Source organism: Hyperoodon ampullatus, assembly GCF_949752795.1.
Source record: "Hyperoodon ampullatus genome assembly, chromosome: 11".
Taxonomy (NCBI): Eukaryota; Metazoa; Chordata; class Mammalia; order Artiodactyla; family Ziphiidae; genus Hyperoodon; species Hyperoodon ampullatus.
In genome coordinates this window covers 18,582,742-18,605,204 of record NC_136924.1, presented here as the reverse complement: position 1 = coordinate 18,605,204, position 22,463 = coordinate 18,582,742, and the positions used below count along the sequence as shown (strand labels likewise).

The window sequence follows — 22,463 nt, the reverse complement described above, 5'->3', positions numbered from 1 at the left end:
TTGTCAGTTGCTTCATTTGCAAATATTTTCTCCCATTCTGAGGGTTGTCTTTTCTTCTTGTTTATGGTTTCCTTTGCTGTGCAAAAGCTTTTAAGTTTCATTAGGTCCCATTTGTTCATTTTTGTTTTTATTTCCATTTCTCTAGGAGGTGGGTCAGAAAGGATCTTGCTGTGATTTATGTCATAGAGTGTTCTGCCTATGTTTTCCTCTAAGAGTTTTATAGTGTCTGGCCTTATATTTAGGTCTTTAATCCATTTTGAGTTTATTTTTGTGTATGGAGTTAGGGAGTGTTCTAATTTCATTCTTTTACATGTAGCTGTCCAGTTTTCCCAGCACCACTTATTGAAGAGGCTGTCTTTTCCCCATTGTGTATTCTTGCCTCTTTTATCAAAAATAAGGTGACCATATGTGCATGGGTTTATCTCTGGGCTTTCTATCCTGTTCCATTGATCTATATTTCTGTTTTTATGCCAGTACCAAGCTGTCTTGATTACTGTGGCTTTGTAGTACAGTCTGCAGTCAGGGAGTCTGATTCCTCCAGCTCTGTTTTTCTTTCTCAATACTGCTTTGGCTATTCGGGGTCTTTTGTGTTTCCATACAAATTGTGAAATTTTTTGTTCAAGTTCTGTGAAAAATGCCATTGGTAGTTTGATAGGGATTGCAATGAATCTGTAGATTGCTTTGGCTCCCAGGCATTTTGAAAACACATTTCAAATACCTCAGCGCCACTGTCAGGGAGACCTGGCCAGAAGCTGCAGCCCCTTGAAGGACCAGGTCCAAGGTTCTGATGGACTGCCTTCCAAACTAGGAGACAGTAACATGGACAGGGAACATCCTTGGGAAATCATCTGGACCAATACCCTTTGTATGTGCTTTCCATAAAGGAGCTAAATGAAAAGATGAAGACAGAATGAGAAGAAAAAGGAATTACTTAAAAAAATAATAAATTTGTGGAATTCTATTGTAACATTCTATAGTACTGATCCCTCGAATTCCTGGCCACTTCTTGGCCACTCAACCACTTCTCCAAATTCAGATCTCTCATTCCAGATCAGTCCTCCCTTCTGGAGCCGTCACTCCAGAACACTAAACTGTGCAAGTAACACTCAGTGGGAACCTCCTGTATTTTCAAAGCCTTTCACTCTTGTTCAGAGAGTGGGTGGGTAATGGTAAGCCACCTCCTCTACCCCCATTCTCCATCCATTGTCATTTCACAGGGATGGGGGTGTCCTCTAGATTAGGAGTCACTGCATGTAATGAGAGAGGTTCCAATGGGAGTGCCTAGATAGGGGAACTGGGTGGAGGCAGAAAAAGGGCCGAAAACTATTTCACTAGAGTTGTACTGTCCAATATGGTAGCCACTAGCCACATGTGACTGTTGAGCACTTACAATGAGCCCCATACAAATCGAAGTGTGTTGTAAGTGTGAAGTTCACACCAGATGTGAAGACTTAGTGTGGAAAAAAGTGTAAAATACCTCATTAATAATTGTTTGCTATTCCTTTCATGTTGAAATGATAATAGTACTTTGGATATATTGGCTTAAACAAATCATTCAGACTAATTTCACATGTTCTTTCTACTTTTTAAAATGTAACTACTAGAAAATGTAAATTACATATGTGGTTCACATTGTGGCTTGCATTATTTTGATATTTCCATTAGATGACACGGCTGTGGAACCAGCTTTCTGTACTCTTTTCCCTCTCACCACTGCCATCCTCATGGTCAGTCCTTACCCTTCACATGAGTGAGCAGTGATACCAGTGGGAAGCTAACTAGCCACTCCTAGGCTTTTGTTACTCTGGGGGAAAAAAAGTAGAAAGTAAACTAAAATCATGTTCTTTTGGCTGGTGGTATACTCCTCCCAGCCCACCCCCCCTCCAATGATCACAGCCAGAAACATTCCTGGCCTCAGAATACCAGGCTCCCACCTCAGGCCCCTGGAGCACCAGGCACAGAAAATGAACCAGTCTTCAAAGCAATGGTGGGTTCTAGACGCAGCTGAGCTACTAACCATCTCTGGGATTTTCTATTTTTTATTTCTTGGCATATATCTCATCTTGGCTGCCAAGCTGAAGGCTCCTCAAAGACAGGGATCACGTTTTTGTCCACAGCACCCAGCTCTGTACCCACACCTCTAGGAGGTAGTCAATAGATATTTGTTGACTGCAATGCATGAAAGACTTAGTGGGCTTCAGTTTACTCACCTGTAAAAATGAAGGCATCAGACCAAATAATCTGATAGGTTAACAGAATTTTAAAGCTAAAAGGGACCTTACGATCCTATGGCCCAGTGGTTTTCAATCCAATCAATTACAATGCATTTTTATAACATTTTAGAGTACTATATTTACTAATCCAGTATAAAATAATATAACCTACCTATACACATATTTTTAAATTAATGTGCAAATTGTAATACACAGGAGAAATGAAAAGAAAATAACTTCTATAAAATAATATGTATTTCAATATATAAATACTCTGTATGACTGCTCTAAAGTGCAATGAAGCCTCAGATTCACGCACCTATAGAATCACCATGAATGTGACAGCTACAATGCAGACTTTACAGGTGTGTTGTTTTGGTGACTCAAACATCTTTAGTGTTTGCTATTGGTGATCCGATTTTTCTGAAATGATGAATAACTCCGCAAAGTTCTGAGCAAAAGAGAGTACGATCTTACCTCTTTTTATACCTATTCCTGGAAAATTCAGTGTATACATTTATTTGTAAAACAAAGTTGGATTCTTTGAATATCTGACAGAACGTATGGAAACCATGCAGGTTGTGGGACAATTCTTCTCTTTGCAGAACTCTCCAGAGTCTTATATAGCAGCTCTGCCCATCAAATGTCACTAGCATCCCACCCCTAACCACTGTGACATCTAAAAACACTCCCACAGGATTCTAAAAGCACCCAAGGGGGTGAGGCCAACCTCTGTAGAGAATCTCTGATAGGCCAAACGTTTTAATTACTAGCATAATTTGAACAAAATGTAGGGGCACAGATATCAGATACAGTAATGTTAAGTTTTGATGGTCTATTTTCAAGAAAGTTGAGAGTATATATACTATGATAGAATGAAGGGAATCATGAACTTAGGTTTCACAATTTATGTGGCTGATCACTGTTGGTTCTGCCACGTTTCAAGTTATAAAAAAGACTTGTCTTCTGAGATGCTTTGCCTGCATTCTCACTGGACAAAAGAGGCCTGGAGGCGCAGAGAGTCAGAGGCAGGCTGAGCTGGAGAGGCCAGGGCTCCCGGTTGCCAGGTCCTTGTTTCAGGCTCATTTCCTCTACATATTCAAACGTTTCTAGGATGTCACAGCAGAAGCTGCACTAGTTGCAACACTTGTATAATACCTCCAGCGGCAGTGTTTACTTTCAGAGCCTCCGTCATTGCTGCTTACGTGTGATTCTAGGATTCATGATAAGAGTAAATATTTAGATCCTTCAAACAAGTTAAACTGCAGTCAAACCGCAGTCCTACTGGGTAACCCCACTTGAATCTTGTTGACTTTGGGGGGAGTGTGCATTCTTCCCATTTCATTCAAAACTTTATATATAAACAGAAGGTGAAGTCAGCTCCTCTCCTTCTCCCTCGACCCCTCAACTGCTTATTTCCGAACGGGGATGCCATCCAGTTCCTCAGAGGATTTCCTGGCCTTGCTCATAGCAGACAGTATGTGCTCAGTGGGAAAATCTGCTCCCCCTAGGAAACCAGATCCTGTTTGAATGACAGTAGCTATGGGAAAACAATATGTCTACAGCCAGCACCAAAGTATGGTCTGTACTTTGTGGCTGGCATTGCCCCAGCAGAGAATCAGCAGGCAGTGGAGAAACCTTGCATGAGCAGCAGGCTCTGACAGCCAACTTGACTACTGCCCTTGCTTCCCCCTGTCTACGTCCCTCAATTTGAGCATTTGGTCTGCAGGAAATATTCTCTGGCTCCAGGTCAACTTCTTCTCTGTGACACCTTCAGCAGGTGGGGTAAAAGGTGGTTCTGGCTTGCCCTGGACTCCAACCTGCTCTCAGATTCCCCAGAATCATCTTTTTTTTCAAGCATGTGTTCTCCCCCTTTCTCGGGGAGCGCGAAGCTCATTCTGACCCCTCCCCTGGCTCAGCTCCATGCCCTTCCTCAGGCCAGTGGTTCCCCAATATCCACAGAACCCAGGCCAAGCCCACACCATGCCAGCAAGTGCCCCTTGTTGCTGGCATTTGTACCACTGAGGTCCCCTTGGCTTTGAGATACTCTGTCATACAGGCCCCAGTACATGAGCCAGAGACCTCAACCTAAAACAGTTACAGGGATGGAACAAAAGAAACCAGTGAAACTGGTCTTTCAGATTTCTCTAACAGGAGTGGATAACGTGAATGTGAGAGGAGGTATTTAGGCACAGATACATGAAGGAAAAAGAAAAGGAAAGAGAGAAGTATCTCTCCCAACTTCCCCTAATTGCTTGTAATTCCATGTCTCTGAAATGAGCCAAGAAAAGCTGCCCAGCAAGAGGTAGAGGATAAGGACATAAAAGTCACATTTAATTTTCAGTGTTTTGTAAAAGCCCAAAGACTATTTATTGCATATGCTTGACAACTTCTGCAGGGTCGCGCTGGATTCAAGTTCTGTGGGATTTGGCCAATTTGGACATTTTTGCATGGTTGGACTCCTAGCATCTAGTGAAAAAAGGAAAGGGATTCCAACACACTCGATTTCCAGTTAGAGAGTAGGTGTTAGTTCTTATTTAATTATACAATCCTCGCTGCTCTATCAGATATTGGCAAAGTTTTCTGTGCACCATTTTAATGCTTCATGATGTAATTCTTTTATGATTTAACATGTGTCACTTAAATTTATATTTCCTGCCTATTCTTCCCACACTAATTTGAACCATACAAAAAAACTTACACAAAAGAGGAGAAACTGCATCTAGGACAAGTAAGGATATTGTATTGAAACAATTCCTGATGAAGTTAGCATTTTACATAACAATACAGGATATGGCAAAAATCAACTCAAGATGCCTTGTATTGCAATTGCATTATAACTAACCAACTCCAGACCCAAATTTTACACCAACTGTAAATCATGGACTGAAATAAAACTCATGCCTGAGCCAGAGGTTGCTTTCCTTGGATTTGGCAACGAGTTATTAAGTTTGCATAGGATAGACAGTAGAGGAGGAAATGGTTATAAAGGACAGCTAATTCTCATTTGGTAAACAGCTAGATTTTTAAATAATAATAATATCACTTTTAATTAAAACTGATACATCTAACACAAACAGAAACTATGTCTAAATGACATTATTGGAACTTAGAGTAAGAATAAAAATAATAAAATCTTTATAGAGTCTAGTATGTACTAATTAGTAGGTTGTTAGTTTACATACAATGCCTTGTGCCTTTTTTAAAAAAAACTTTTAAGTCCATAGTTTACACTAGGGTTCAGGTTTTGTCTTGTACATTCCAAGGCTTTTGATAAACATATATGCCATGTGTCCACCGTTACAGCATACAGATAGTTTCACTGTTCTGAAAATCCCCTGGGCTTCATGTATTCATCCCTCAGCCCCTCAACCCAAACCCCTGGCAACCACTGATCTTTAATGGTCTCTAAAGTTTTGCCTTTTCCAGTATGTCACATAGTTGGAATTATACAGTGTATATCCTTTTCAGACTGGCTTCCTCCACTTAGCAATATGCATTTAAGCTTTCTCCATGTCTTTTCATGATTTGATAGTTCATTTTGTTTTATTGCTGAATAATATTCCGTCACATGGATGTACCACAGTTTATCCTTTTCAATTATCAAAGGGCATCTGGGTTGCTTCCAATTTTGGCAAATATGAATAAAGCTACTCTAAGCATTTGTGTGCAGGTTTCTGTGTGGCCATAAGTTTTCAACTATTTAGGCAAATACCTAGAAGCAGGGCTTCTGGATCATGTGGTAAGATTATGTTTAGCTTCTTAAGATCCTGCCAAACTGTCTCCCAAAGTGGCTGTTCTATTTTGCTTCCTATTGCTTAAACTTTTAACTACCCTTCAATATAGGTATTTTATGCCTGTTAGATGAGAAAATTGAGATTCCAAGAGGTTAAATAATTTGCCCAAAGTCACACAGAAGAGTAATGACTAATGCCGGGGTTCAAGTTTGGGTTGATCTGGCTTTAAAGGTGGTGGTCTTGCTACAATGCTGCATCTCCAAGCAAACCAAACATCAGCCAGGTCAGGGTCCTTCAATGGTGTAAGTGTATGTAGCCAATCTCTACTCTATGTGTTAATGTCCCTGTCCTGAGTCTAAAGCCAGACACCAGGGAAACATGCTATTGCACAAGCCTTGTAACTTTCCCTCTCCCCTACACCAGAGAGGCGTCCTTTCCTCCTCCTCTGCCACAGCTCCAGAAAGAGGCTACAGGCCCTGTGAATACGGCAGAGGGCAGGTATTAGAGGAGCCCTGCCTCAATATCTCAATACAATACAACTCTAGCTGTAGGCAAAGACATTAAACTCTTATTAACACCCCATAAAAACACTTTCAGTATATTAGTATTGTAACCAAAAGCCTCAGCATCAGGTTTCTGAATTCAGGGCTTCTTTCAAAGATCTAGAACACCAGCAGCTGGTTAGGATGGGAGGCTGAGGGGAAAAGTCACTGGCTGCCCCTTGTAAGTTTTTTTTGCCAGAAACAACTAAGATGACAATCATAGACTCGTACCTGTAAGCTAACTAAGAGATTTAGTGACTTAAAAATGTTTTTATATTTTTAACTCAAGACAGGGGACTTTTGCATTGCACTCTTGAGGTATGATCTGAGATACTCCTAATTTTCAAGCAGGGCAGAAATCCAGATACACCTGCAATTCAGTTAACTGATCATCACAACATACAGTTGTAGGTGTCGGGGAGGAGTGACAGGCAGGGACGGCTGGGGAGAGCAGAGGCCACAGCCAGCCTACGTTCACTGTTAGGCTTACTTAGTCACTTAGTAGGAGCTTGAAGCATGATATGGAGACCATCCCACCAACTAGAAGGTAGAGAATAATATTTTCCACATAGTAATACACATATCGGCCATACTGTATACTGCAAAGAGCCTAGTGAAATTCCCTATTCTTAAAGTGTATCAATTCTTTCTCTTCCCTTCTCCTCCTTTCAGCAATTCTAGCTACGTTAGTCATCCGGCCTTCAAACGTGGCACAGAATGTCCTGCTTCAAGGGAGCACAATTAGGTACAGCCTGGAGAAATAGCTTAAGAAGCCTAAGAAGAACAGTGATGCTTGTTCTCATGGATAATACAATCTGGTTAATTTAGGGAGTGTGCTTTACATAGCAATTTGGATGAGCCTAGAAGCATCACCCTGTGCTAATTGTCATCTCTTTAAAAATTTATTAAAAAGGGATATAACTTTTTAGCTGTTGGTAGAGGTTACAAGAGAATATTTCTTTGGCTGCTACTTGTAGAAGTGACTAGATTTCGTTCAGAAAGGACACAAGTTGAGGGGGAGAGATGAGACTTGAATATGAAAGCAGGTTGAATTCATGGAAATCTTATGCCCATGTCTTTATTTGCCAAGGGAGGGCTATGGATTTAATTCATATTTCCCTCAAGATAGAAAAGGGGAAAAGGAATGTGTAAACCAGCTATGCCAAGACGCCCACTCATTCTTTATTCATTCAGTAATGAAAATATTTACTGCAATTATGAATAGCAAAGAGGTAAGGGCAGCCAGTTATACAAACTGGACCTTACAGTTTAAAACGCAACCACTCAGGCCCTACAGAGTAATGGGTTTGGCATTCCAGATTCTATGTCATTTCAGAATGACAGAAGGAAGGGACTTTGTGATTATCCAGCCTTATTGCTCACCTCCCCTGAATTAAGATAAAGGAAAATGAAGACAGATTGCTTTAAATGATTTTCCCAAGGTCACGCAGCTAATTTATGGCAAAGATGGGGCTAAGAACTCAAAATATCTCCATCCCTGACCCAGTATGCTTTCCAGTATATCCATGTTCCTCAAACTGAAGCAGAATCACTCCCTGGGGCACAAGCAGTATGCAAGGCAACAGGATAAACATGGTGCATTTTCCTGGAGGGCTGACACTATTCAGTGATAAGCATTTTTTATAGTTAAAAAATGCAGCCATCATCAAAAGTCTACAAATAACAAATGCTGGAGAGGGCGTGGAGAAAAAGGGAACCCTCCTACACTGTTGGTGGAAATGTAAATTGGTGCAGCCACTATGGAGAACAGTATGGAGGTTCCTTAAGAAACTAAGAACAGAGCTACCATATGATCCAGTAATCTCACTCCTGGGCATACTCCTAGAAAAGATGAAAACTAATTCAAAAAGACACATGCACCCCAATGTTCATAGTAGCATTTACAACAGCCAAGACACAGAAGCAACCTAAGTGTCCATCAACAGATGAATGGATAAAGAAGATGTGGTACATATATACAATGGAGTATTACTTAGCCATAAAAAGAGAATGAAATATTGCAATATTGCCATTTGCGGCAACATGGATGGACCTAGAGATTATCATACTAAGTGAGGTAAGTCAGACAAATATCATATGCTATCACTTGTATGTGGAATCTAAAAAAATGATACAAATGAAATTATTTACAAAACAGAAACAGACTCACAGACATAGAAAACAAACTTATGGTTACCAAAGGGGAAAGGGAGTGGGGGGTGATAAACTAGGGGTTTGAGATCAACAGATATACACTACTATCTATAAAATAAACAACAAGGACCTACTGTATAGCACGGGAAACTATATTCAACATCTTATAAAAACCTATAATGGAAAAGAATCTGAAAAAGTTTTGTATATATATAAAACTGAATCACTTTGCTGTACACCTGAACTAACACAACATTGTAAATCAACTATATTTCAATTTTTAAAAAATTTAAAATTTTTAAAAAATTAAAATGCATATAGTACAGAATGGAAGTTAAAAAATGTTTAAGATAAAAAGAAGGTTTCACAGGACTTCCCTGGTGGTGCAGTGGTTAAGAGTTCGCCTGCCAATGCGGGGGACACAGGTTCGATACCTGGTCCAGGAAGATCCCACATGCCGCAGAGCAACTGAGCTCGTGCACCACAACTACTGAGCCTGCGCTCTAGAGCCTGCGAGCCACAACTTCTGAGCCCGCCTGCCACAACTACTGAAGCCCGCACGCCTGGAGCCCATGCTCCACAACAAGAATGTTATGGAGAAGCCCACACACTGCAACGAAGAGTAGCCCCCAATCGCTGCTATTAGAGAAAGCCTGCGCAGAGCAACGAAGACCCAACGCAGCCAAAAAATTAAAATTTTTTTTTAAAAAAAGAAGGTTTCCCAAAGATTTTGGGCTTGAGATGAGCTAGTACATTCTAGCTTCCCAGACCCTCCTAGGAACATGGTCAGTCTGATGTGGAGGTTGAGCAAACCAGGAGAAGCATTCAAGTATTCATGGTGTTTGGCTGTTCAATAACATTGGTTTACTCACAGGTGACTAGGGACTGGAAATGTATTAGCAAAGAGCTACGCTGATAAGATACAATGCAGAGCGGTCCAAAATACTGTCACACACCAACACCTAGTCTCACTGGCCTCCTTGGAAACTGAGTAGGAGCAGTGTTGGAGTAAAGGGGAGACGCATAATTTCAGGACCTAGTAAAATCAAACAAATCTATAACAATGGCATGATGTTACCTCTCCAAAGGAACTAAATACTTATACTGGCCAATCAGGATAACTTCTTCCATCCCTTCATGACAAAACTTCTTTAATAATTTATCTAAATCAGCGATTTCCTGTATTTTCCACTCCTCTCACGAACTTGTCACAGAAATGAGTGAATGATGGATAAAAATGGCAACTTCAATGAATTTATAAATAAAATAACTTTCTGAGTTTTGTGAACCAACCCAGTTCCAGGATGGAATTTGGAAAAGAGCCATGGGTGACACTGAGCTCTTAAAAGTTTTTTTTTTTAACTCTGTTTCCAAATTATGGGGCCATATAGCCTGTTTAGAACCTAGATACAGAAGAGACGATATGCTCCGCTCTAAAGATTACACACAGCACTGTATCAAATTCAGAAAGCATTTTAGGTAGTAAATATATATTTCCTTACTTCATAGTCATTTTCTTGAAAGACAAAAACCCTAGTTTCTCAGTCCTATCCTGTTAATAAAATTGAAACCATCTAGGGAGAGTGTCCTATTTATATAGGACAGGAATAAACAGCTTATGTGTATATATGTGTCTTAATTCCTCATTTTTTTACACAGCATGCCTGTACTGGTAATCCAGGATGACCAGCTCACACATCTGTGCTCGAAGGTCACTAAAAGAAAGAGTCACTCTGGTTTTCAGAGCACCCCCAGCCCTCTCTTTCCTTGGCTCCAGATCTGCCTACTCCATTACAGTGTTTACCAAGTCCAGACTCTGGGTTTCTGCTCTTTGTGTTTTTGAACGACCTTGGATTCCCCACCTTGACCCCCTATACCCTCTAAAAAAATATGGCTGTGTCTAATCCTGTGGCTCTTTGGGCTCTGCGCTGCTTTGGATGGGTTATCTAAGACCCAACCAATTCCACTTGTACTCTATCTTCTCCCAAGGTAGAAGACAGGTCTCAGAAATTATATTTCTTCCATACTCACAAGTGAAAGAGCCTCATTCAATAAGTTTTTATTGTTCTAATCCATGGCTAGTAGTCATATTTGATGGGAAGTATCAAATTTATGCTGAAAGGTCTTAGAGTAAACATTGAAGTTGCAAAATCCAACTTTCATGACTCCAATACAAATATTTTAGAGAAGCGTTAAAATTTCTACAATTTTAAACATTAAATTCTAGACATTAAAGTTACTAAAATCAGTGGGGACAAACTATATGATTTAATCACTGACTTCTTGGAATATATCAAACTTGAATGGGAAAAACAAGTTTGACCACTATCAGTTAGTTTAAATACCTACTCTCCCAAGGGCAAAAACATTTCCCAGGTCATCTACATGTTATACAGTGACTTAATCTCATGGTTTTCTGTGTTTGCCGAGACTCTTTGGTATAATTTGAACTTCAATTTTATTCTTGTTGCCAGAGCTAAGAAAATGGAATTTCACTACATTTAATCCAGTCTAGAAAATAAAAAGATATATCTTCTATCATTTTTTCCTGAGTTCTACAAACTATTATAAAATCTTTATAATAGATAGCATTCCTGCCACCTGCCTTTATATCTGGTCACCATAATGCAGTCTCCGCAGCTTTCAATTTTATTGCTAAATAGCCTTGGAAACAAACAAAAAAATGGAAACATTTAATATATTTAGTATATTTTGTGTCTCTAAGTTAAAACAAGTATAAAATGCTACCAAAGAGACTCAAGAAGATATCAGTTTCATAAAAAATACAAACTGATTAGAAATCTTGAGAATGAGAAAATACGATTATGAAATAAAACCAACAGCACAATAGACACAGTTGAAGCAAAAAAAAAAAAAAAAAAAGATAGAAAGAAAAAGAAAGAAATTGAGAGCTGGAAGACTGACAAAGGATCCTCCTTCCTCTCTGGAAGAACATGGCTCAAAATGACAAAGATTGATAGTATGCAAGAAAAATTGAGAGACAGGGAGAATAGATTCAGAAATTCTAATATCCATCTAAAAGAAGTTAGAAGAGGAAAGCAAGAATGGAGGACAGGAAATAATCAAAGAAATACTATTTAAAAAATTTTTGACTTGGAAGAGTGATCAGACTAGAGTCCCATCAAGTACTGAACCCTCTCTTCCTGAATGCCTCAATACTTATGGGAGAGACAGGCTGCCATGAGGTCACATGAGCCCCAGCATCTACCTCCTCTTCCCAAGAGCAAGACCAGCAGGATCAAGACATCAAATTGCCAGTTTTCCCAGTGCCATGACACCTCCAACTGCATCTGAGGTCAACTTCCCCAAAGCCTTGACTCTTATTAAGTACTCAACAAATGTTACCTATTATTGCTGTTGTTGCTATTATTATTATTTTATCATCATCATCCACGCCCATGGCTTCACATATTACTCACTCATTTGCTAATGACTCGTAAATATAAGTCTCCAGCCAAGATCTCTTACCTGAGTTTCAGACCTGTATTTAACTGTGTATTTCACATGCCCACTGAAATATCAAATAGGAATCTTAAATTTAACATGACCACATCAGCTTTATTTCTCTCTCCCTACTCTACACCCACATCCACTTCTTAACACAAATCTCCCTGCCTAGCCTTCTTTCTATCAGTAAATGGTACTACCCTCCACTCATTTTCTCAGACTAGGACATCTTTGCTTCCTCATTGCCCCACATTTCTAATCAATCAGAAAGACCTGGTGGGTCTACTCCTAAAATACACGAATCCAACTATATCTTACCATCTATGCTGCTATTACCCTAATTTAAAATTGTAAATTCTTCAGGATATTGTTATATTAGCAGTTATGTTAAGGATATTAGCCCTTTGTCATTTGTGTTAGAAATATTTCTTAACTTGTTTATTTTTACTTTGCTTATAGCTGTTTTGCTGAACAGAAGTTTTAGATATTTACATAATTAAATTTATTAATTCTTTCCTTTATGGCTTTTTGGTTTTGAGACAGGCTTATAAAGGCCTTTCCCTTACCAAAACTGTAATTAAATTCCTTTACATTTTCTTCTTAGTGCTTTTATGGCTTTGTTTTTATCTTTGATCCTACTGAAACTTTTAAATAATATAATAAAGTTTGGTCTATTCAAATTTTCTTCTTCTTCTCTAGTCAATTTTGGAAACTGATATTTTCCTAGAAATATCCATTTCCCCCAGATTTTCAAATTCTTTGCATAAAGCTATACTTAAAAGAATATTAAAAGGTAAAAAAAAAAAAACCTATCTCTCTCATATCTCATGTTTCATTCCTAAAATTCCATATTGTTGTTCTTGCTTCTTTTACATGATGAAACCTGTCAAAGGTTTGCCCATCTAATCTGTCTTTTTGAAGGACTAGCTTTTGGTTTTATAGACAAAGTTTACTAATTTTTGTACTCGTTCTATTAGTTTCTGCCTATAGTTGTTGTTAATTATCTTCCTTCTACTATTTTAGGATTTATTTTCTTGGGTCTTTCTTTTTTTTTTTTTTTTTTTTGCTTTGCTTTTCCTAGCCTCCTGAATTGAATATTAAGTTCATTTACTTTCCATTTGTCCTAAATGTATTTAAGGCTGTATGTTTTTTTTCTCTCCGTACTAACTTCAATGGCTGAATACCCTCAATGTTTAACATGTAGTTCTCTTATTTTTCTACTATAATTTCAGGTTTTATTTTCTCTTTACTTTATAATTATTTAAAATGTTGTTTTAAAAAACATTTTAGCCCTTCCTTAGTAATTTTTACATTTTATTTTAATTAATCGATTTTGTGTTGTAATTAGACATGTGGCCTGTATGATTTCTGCTTTGGGAATTAGTTGTAATTTTCTTTGCCATCTTGTTATAAAATTAAGCTCTCAATTCTCAAAGTGATTTACCTAGCAAAGTGGAAATCTAACAATTTCTCCTTATGTTTGTATGCCTTGACTACCTTTTTACATTTTGATGCAATGTTATCAGGTTCACAGTGTATCTCTTAGCACTTCTTTGCATAGTGCAAATTTTATCAACTGTAAATTTTATCAACATGAACAATATCTTTCTTATATTTGATACTTTCACCTTGAACTCTATATTGTCTATTTCCAGTATTGTTATACTTGCTACCATTTGCCCCTGAATGTCTGGCATCATTTTAACAGCCTGGATATATTTCAGCTACTGAGGAACATGCTCATTGACATCCATCTTGTCAAAATGCATCAAGTAAGTAGCCAAGTTTCCAGGGATCGATACTAAGGACCTTTAAATGTGAGTACTGTACAGAGATAGATAGATAGATAGGTAGATAGATAGATAAAAATTAAAGTGTTTTGTGGGTTTTTTTGTGGGATGGTATACTAGTCTTCTATTGCTGCCATAGCAAATGACTACAAAACCTAGTGATTTAATCTAACAGTTATGTAAGGCAGAAGTCTGACATGGATCTCACTGAGCTAAAAATCAAGGCATCAGCAAGGCTGTGTTCCTTTTTGGAAGCACTAGGAGGGATTCTGTTCCCTTGCCTTCTCCAGCTTCTAGAGACTGCCTGCATTCTTTGGCTCATGGCCCCTTCCTCCATTTTCAAAGACTACAACAGTGGGTCAAATCCTCACATCACATCTCTCTGACCCACTCCTCTGCCTTCCTTTCCTACTTATTTTCATGTGATTAGAATGGGAGCATCTAGATAATCCAGGATAATCCCTACATCTCAAAATGAGTACCCTCAGTCACCTCTGAAGAGTCTCTTTTGCCAGATAAGGTAACATATCACCAGGTCCTGGAGATTAAGACGTGTACAGCTTTGGGGGTGGTAGGATCATTATTCTGCCAACCACAGATGAGTTTCTATTTTGTTGTGTTTATTTTCCATTTCAGCTGGAAGTAATTTGAGACTTCTGCTTCTCAGAATGCCAGGGGAGACATCTCCTGACTTAAGACTTGCTAACAGCTTATTGGTAAGGCAAGGCACTTGCAAGGCACTTAGAGTTTTTTGGATGGTTTTAGATGCTTAATGCCAAAAGGTGGATGTGGAATGACTAAGAGAGAAAGTGTATTTGTTAAGGTAGGTGCAAATACAATAGATATTTCTTCTCTTGCTCACAAACAGCACTAGATGGGTGAACAGGCTGAAGAGGTGGGCCTCCTCCCTGCATTACAAATGGGACTGCCTAGCTTTATGTATCTCCTGATGTGATATATTTGAGAGCATACAGCACCACCAATGAAGTATCCTTGCCTGAACTATTTAGCCTAAATTTAATCAAGCCTCTAGATCCAACTACTAGTTTATAGGAAATATAGGGAATGGAAGAACGTATTAACTACCACCACAAGAATAAAATTACCCAAATCCAGAATGTGTAAAAACGTAAAAGACAAATGATCCATCCACCTTAATAGAGTATTCCAAAATAAAGAACATAAAAAATTTAAGTGTAATGAAAAAAAAAACCCTATCCACTTGTTACCACGTTATCTGCTAATGAATGCTGTAAGCTGGTGTATTCAGAGATGGGACCCATGCACTATATCTACTCACAAAGCAAATAAATACAGCACTGGGTGCTGTGGCCCAGGTTGCTTTGATGTAACTGTTTCCTGACCTCTGCTACAAAACTTTGCTTTTCTTACAGCAAAGAGATTCTGATTTAGCTTTTTTGGGGTGAGTACAGTTGACCCTTGAACAAGGCGGGGGTTAAGGGCACCAATTCCCGAGCAGTTGAAAATCTGCATATAACTTTACAGTTAGCCCTCGGCCCTCCGTACCCCGTTCCCCATCAGTGGTTCTGCATCTGCAGGTTCAACCAACCACAGATCGTGTAGTACTGCAGTACGTATTTATTGAAACAAATCCATGAATCAGTGGACCTGCATGGTTCAAATCCATGTTGTTCAAGACTCATCTGTAATTCTGATTCACAGACATAAACAGATTAAACTGCTTGTGTATTTTCCTCAGTAATCCAGAACAAAAGTCATTATTTTATTTTATTTTTTATTTTATTTTTTTTTTGCGGTACGCGGGCCTCTCACTGTTGTGGCCTCTCCCGTTACGGAGCACAGGCTCCGGATGCGCAGGCTCAGCGGCTAGTGGGATCTTCCCGGACCGGGGCACGAACCCGTGTCCCCTGCATCGGCAGGCGGACTCTCAACCACTGCGCCACCAGGGAAGCCCCAAAAGTCAATATTTTATACCTTAGTTTTCTTCTCATAACCTCAAATCAATGACTCCGTTTCTTAAGTTACTGAAATCTCTGAAATCAGTTAAGAAACTGAAGATTTATTCTATAATATGTCTCTTCCAGTGGAAAGTTTCCACTGCAAAAGAAAACAGCAGCCCAGACATGCTCACTGTTGAATGCCATAGTCTTTCTAACTGAAGTCTGTGGGTCGTGACTAGCTGGGGAAGGGAGGGAAACAACAGGTACTTCCTTTGTAAAAGGGTAAATAATACTTTAGGAAACGTTTTGTTGCATTTATATTCACATGGCTGTGTGTGCTGGGTTAAAATGTAAAATGTATTTCAAAAAGCCTGAATGTGGCTACTTTAGTGACTGATACACACCCAACACAGTCACCATCACAAAGGCAACTTTAGAAACTGAAAACAAGAGGCAGGAGTCCCTTAGAAGATGATCCCCCAAAAAGGTTATACTAATTTCTTAGTTAACATTTAAATAAAAATACCTAGATCTCACAGAACTTTTGGATCCCCTGGGTCCTTAGACCCAAGTTGAGAAAGAATAATCTAGTTCAAGCCATTCATTGTAAGATAAGGAAACCAAAACGCAGACAGGTGGGAATACACGCCCCTTCTCCATCCCTCGCCCTGTCCCCACCTATGCTCTCAGAATTCTGTTCCTGGAGTCCCTTTCTCTTTTGCAAGCTGGAAGAGGGCTACGGAGCCAGGTTACAAGACCTCGGGTGGGCTGCCGGCATTCCCAGGGCCACAGAGAGAAATTCCTCGGCCTGCTTTCCTAGGACTCACCTGTCCTCACTATCTCAGCGTTAAGTACGGGAAAGGCTTGCAAAAGGAGTCAGCCACGTGGTTCAGTTTAGCTCCTTAGTGATATTGCAGTAATAGCAACAGCTGTGACCTGGCCAGTAATACCTGTTGAGGACCTGAGCTCTCGCAGTCTCTTCCAACCTTAGACAGAAAGAATAACAGTTAAGAGTCCAGTCTGTGGGGCTTCCTTAGTGGCGCAGTGGTTAAGAATCCGCCTGCCAATGCAGGGGACATGGGTTAGAGCGCTGGTCCAGGAAGATCCCACATGCCGCAGAGCAACTAAGCCCGTGTGCCACAACTACTGAGCCTGCGCTCTAGAGCTCGCAAGCCACAACTACTGAGCCCGCGTGCCTTAGAGCCCGTGCTCCACAACAAAGACAAGACACCTCAACGAGAAGCCCATGCACCGCAACGAAGAGTAGCCCCCGCTGACCACGAGTAGAGAAAGCCCACGCACAGCAACAAAGACCCAACGCAGCTAGAAATAAAAATAATTAAAAAAGAGTCCAGTCTGTGGAGCTCAGATCCCAACTGCCACCTATTAGCTGTGTGACTCTGAGCAAGTCACTTGACCTGCGTCTCAGTTTCTTCCCCTATAAAATGGAGGATGATAATCGCTATCTCATAGGGTTGTTATAAGGAAGTTATTATATATAAAATGCTTAGAACAGTGACTGACATAGCCTTTCTTTTACTCCATCAATCTTATTTCTCACTACACCTCTTCACTTATCCTTCATTCCAGGAGGAAGAAAATGAAAACACTTTTGCTTCTACTATATCCTTACTCATGTCCCCAAAAACATTCATTCAGCAGATATTTCCTGGGAGCCACAAAATACAGACAAGATACAGTTTCCTGCCTTCAAGATAGGTACAACCTCCTGGGAAACAAAGACAAATACATGTAACCAATTACAAATAATGTGCCAAGTATAGAAAATGAGAAATATACAAAGTGCTACCGGACCAGGGAAGAGAAAGCAACTGAGTTGACCAGGAGGAGTCTCAGGGATGCTTAAGGAGAGTGGTGAGGGAGGTGACACTTCGACTGAGGCTTACATGGTGTGGGAAAAGACTGTTTCTGGTCTTGCACAGAACTTTACTGGTTCCCTTAATAAATTACGCAAAGCCTGAAAGATGTTCCTAGAATGGAAAAACAAAAAAAGCTAATTCACATGGTGTTGGGATTGTGGACTCAAATCCGAAAGCTGCTGAAAGACAGGAACTGTATCCCCTTGGGCTCTCTATTCACACAGCTCTGCCCTGAAGACCTTCTGCCAGACATTCGAGACACATTTGGCTGAATGTGTCCCTTTGTCTTTTGACTTAATATTGTTCTTGGTACATAGTTAGGAATTGTTCTAATGTTATTTGTGCAATAAAGAAATTTTTAATAGAATTACAGATACACAAACACACCAAACACACATAAAATACAATATTAGTAGTTGAGATACCTATTGCAGTAGTGGTAAAATTCCTCGTCCAAAAGTATACCAGGTACTACCTAGATGTAGCCCAGATGTTAGCTGGGGCCCTCACTGACCTTCAAGAAATTGGCTCAAGCCTCCATGAACTCTATGCCCTCTGAGATCCCAAAGCCCTTCTCAACATTTGATGAGATCATGTTCTCAGGGCCTCCTTTACTTTCTGGGCTCCTGATCGTATGAGTGTCGTCTCCACACTGTACTGCATCAACTGTGATGTGAACCTCTGCATCTCCAACTTCACCTCTGACATCCACTCCATGCCAGGCATGCGCAGGCAGAGGAGACCTCACAGAGAAGTTGGGGATCACAAGGAACAGTGGCTGCATGGTCCTCCCCACAACCTCCTGCATTTAGCTGATGCTTTGTCCCTCCTCCTCCCTCCCCTCTCTTTTGTTCTTGCATGTTATCCCCCTCCCTCTCTCAACAACCAATAAATGCTTCCCCTGGACTCTCACAGAGCAGCTCTGCCAACATGCAGGCCTTTGGGGCCTCATATTCTTTCTCAAACACTCATCAAGGTGTTTTCTCCAAGGTTGTTTCCTTCATAAAGCAAATTCCAGATGTTCAGATGATAGCATTTCCATTTTGCCTAGCTTCCCTAGCTAAAATTTATATTTGAGAGGAGGGGCTGATCCCAGTGGAAGCAGCAGCTGTGCCAAGGGATGCAACAGTGGCCAGTACAAGTAGCAGAGGTGGTGCCAGGACATGTCACATGCCCTCAGGGCTAAGCTCAAGGGCAGAAGAGAGATTTGCAAAGGGCTGGAGCTCTAACAGAGGCAGAAGGGAATATAAACCAGCAAAATTAAAATTATTAATGTCAAAGAGACCCATTAACCCTAGGGCCTTAGGAAACAGGGGCTTCAAGTAAAAACTCTTAAGAAAAATTATAACCTTGACAAGGAAAGTTCTAGCCCCATAAAAATGTTTTCACTGATCTAATAGTAAATACTTAATATTTATAAGGAATAAGTATTATTCAGATGATTTTTATATGGTAATTCATAAAGAATGATCTTGACAAAAGAACAGTCTTCTATGTATACCATGCAAAGAATGTCAAGTACTAAATTGTTAGCTGTGGCAGGAAAAAAAAAACCCAATGGCAAAGCTTTATATAAAGTTTTTCCTTAAGATATAATTCTTTGAGAAAGAGCCTAAAAGTCTTCAGGAAAGAGAAAACTTTAACCTCCCAACCACTCCATCAAGTAGACACAGATAGCTATTACTATACTCATTAGATAAGTAAACAAAATTTGGTGATTCCAACTTATCCCCAGTCCAGAAGACTCCTCAAGTATTGATCTACTCTGAGACATAAGAAAGGATTTCACTTTGGTCAGGAGTTTCCTTACGCCCTCTTCAGAGAAGACAAGAATTTGCTCAAATCCCTGGGTCAGACCTGACAGTCAGATTCATAACTTTACCCTTGCTCTAGCTATTTTACAGAAGGCTGCTCAATTATATTAAAATTAGGATGTGAGCATAGTTTTCAGTTATATAGACAAGGCTGGGAAATGGTCTTTCTAGCACCTGATCGCACTAAACTAGAAATTTATGAGTTGTTTTCTATAGGAAGAGAAAAACAGAGGGGAAGGGAAAGGAAGGAGCAAATTGACAATGAAAAAAAAGGCAGAGAAAGATAAGAAACAAGTGTGTCTTAGATCAGAGTAAATGGAACTGACAGATCTCTGTTGCTCTTTGTTCTGAGGAAGGAAAGGTCCTAGCTCTGCTGATGAAGGGTGTGAAGTTCAAATACTGCTGGAGAAGAGGAGATGCAAGCAACCATGAAACAGTCTTTGAGAAACTGGGAAACGGGACAAGACCTCTCCACGTGGCACCCCAGATAGAATCTGAAATTACAAAGATCCTAAAGTACAGTATTTCTTTAACGTACTTAAGAATGTTGAACAAGGGTCTTCCCTTGTTGGCGCAGTGGTTAAGAATCCGCCTGCCAATGCCGGGGACAGGGGTTTGAGCCCTGGTCCGGGAAGATCCCACATGCTGCGGAGCAACTAAGCCCGTGCGCCACAGCTACTGAGCCTGCGCGCTAGAGCCCGCAAGCCATTACTACTGAGCCCACGTGCCGCAACTACTGCAGCTCGTGTGCCTAGAGCCCGTGCTCCGCAACAAGAGAGGCCACCACAATGAGAAGCCTGCACACCACAGTGAAGGGTAGCCCCCGCTCGCCACAACTAGAGAAAGCCCGCACGCAGCAACGAAGACCCAACGCAGCCAAAAATAACTAAATAAAATAAATAAATTTATAAAAGAAAGATAAAAAGGAATGTTGAATAAGGTTTGGGGATGAGGATGGGGGAAGAAGTAAGGATAAGGCTGCTTCAATAAGCTCTTGGGAGCCAAGTTCTTTGATGGAGAATCAGAAACTAAAGTCATTTGTTTGCTCATTCATGCAATAAGTATCAGTCTCCATATATTCCAGGTACTGTTTAGGTATGGGCTAGAGTGTGACCTGGGGTTAGGGTGCTTTAGATAGGGTGGTCAGAGGAAACCTCCCGGGAGAGGGGGCTTGAGCTGAGCCCTAAATAACGAGAGGAAGCCAGACTTATACAGTGGCCTGTATACCAGCGAGAGAGGAGAGAACTGCAAAGACTTGAGGTAAGATCCCCGCTTGGGATATGTGAAGATCAGAAATATCTGATCTAACTTAAGTAGTGAGCCATAGGAGAGTGATAAGAGATAAGGGACAGACGTAGGCAGGAGCCACAGCATAAAGGAGTTGGGAATTTCTTCTAAGTTCGACAAGAAGGTGATGGAGGATTTTAAGCAGGGGAGTGACATTTCTGTTTAAAAAGACCCCTCTGGCTGCTATCTCGGGTAGACTGCAGGGGCAAGCATAGAAGCAGACAGGCAGGTTAGGAGGCGATGTGGAAGTCCAGTGAGCGATCAGAGGTTTGGACTGGGTGGGAGCGGAGAGGAGAGAAGGAGATGGATCTGGGTAAATGCGGGGGTATTTCAGTATGTGATCCTGATAGACTGGATGTGGGAGATGAAGGGGAAAGAGCAATCAAGGATGACATGGAGGTTTGGGGATCAAGCAATTGGGTATATAGTGGGGTTATTTACTGAGATAACGGGGGATAACGGGGAGGCACAGGTATGATGGAGAAAGGAGGAGTAAGATTAAGAGTTCTGATTTGGATACATTAAATTTGAGATGCCTCTCAGACTTCAAGTCTGGAAGTCAGGGTTAAAGATGTAAGTTAGTAAACAGAAGGTACGTAAAGCAATAGGACCCACTAAGATTACCCAGAGAAAGAGTACAGAGAAGTCCCAAGCGGCTTTCCAATAGCCAGAGGCCAGGAGGTGAAGGAACAACCAGTGAAGTGCAGAAAAAACAAGTTTGAGTTGACATCAGCCAAGAAAAGAAAATATTCCAAGAAGGAAAAAGTGACCTATTAAAGCAAATGTTGCTGAAAGTCAACTAACATGAGAAAAAAAGAATTAACCACATATATGGCAAGACGGAGATCAGTGGTGCCCTTGACAGAGGTACCTGCAGTGTGGACTGATGGGATGGAAGCTAAACGAAGTGGTTGAACAGAGTGGAGGATGAGGAAAGAGAAATGGCTTATATAAACAGTTCTTCCTAGAAGCTCTGCTATGAAAGAGAGCAGAGAAATGAAGTAGGTAGGATGGGAGTCAAGGAGGGGTTTGTTTTTGTTGTTGACTTTTATGTCCTAAGATGCAGAAAAGTAGAGAGAACAGTGGATGAATCCCCTGTGTCACCCGGCTTTCACAGCTATCTCCTCCTCACCACACCTCTTATCTATTCCCCCCCATCCCCAACTCATTCCCAGTTCCCCACCCTTTGGGTTATTTTGAAGCAAATCCCAGACATAATTTCAAGGAAAGATTATTCTTATCTTGCTTTAAGTGAGAAATATTATTTGTTATAAAGAAGGAAAATAGGAAGCCCTATTAAACAATGCTATCACTGAGAAAATTCAAGCTCCATGACATTAACAGAGTATCTTCAATAAAAGGTATAAAAGTTATTTTTCCTTTAAAGCAGGGATTCTCAAACTATGGCCCACAGCCCACAGATGAGCCATGAGGGGGCTTCCAGATGAAGAGCAAACTGTGACAAACCCAATTTCTTCCATCAGCTCTCATGGATGGAGGAAGAGACAGTCCAAGTTCATGGTCTTTGTTTTGTTTTTGTGCATGAGTAAGTCACATAACTTATTTAGTAAGTTGATTAGGTTTACTAAAATCAGTACATTACTAGAGTTTGCGAATGACTCTTATTCAAAATTATGCTAAGCAGTCTGACTGCCA

General features: G+C 40.3%; 1 protein-coding gene across 1 annotated transcript in view; it reads right to left on the bottom strand.

Moving 5' to 3' along the window:
- Positions 1 to 22,463, bottom strand: part of CRADD (CARD and death domain containing adaptor protein) — a gene marked incomplete at its 3' end in the record, with an annotated part of 187,439 nt that overhangs the window by 31,457 nt on the left and 133,519 nt on the right. The window lies entirely within an intron of this gene.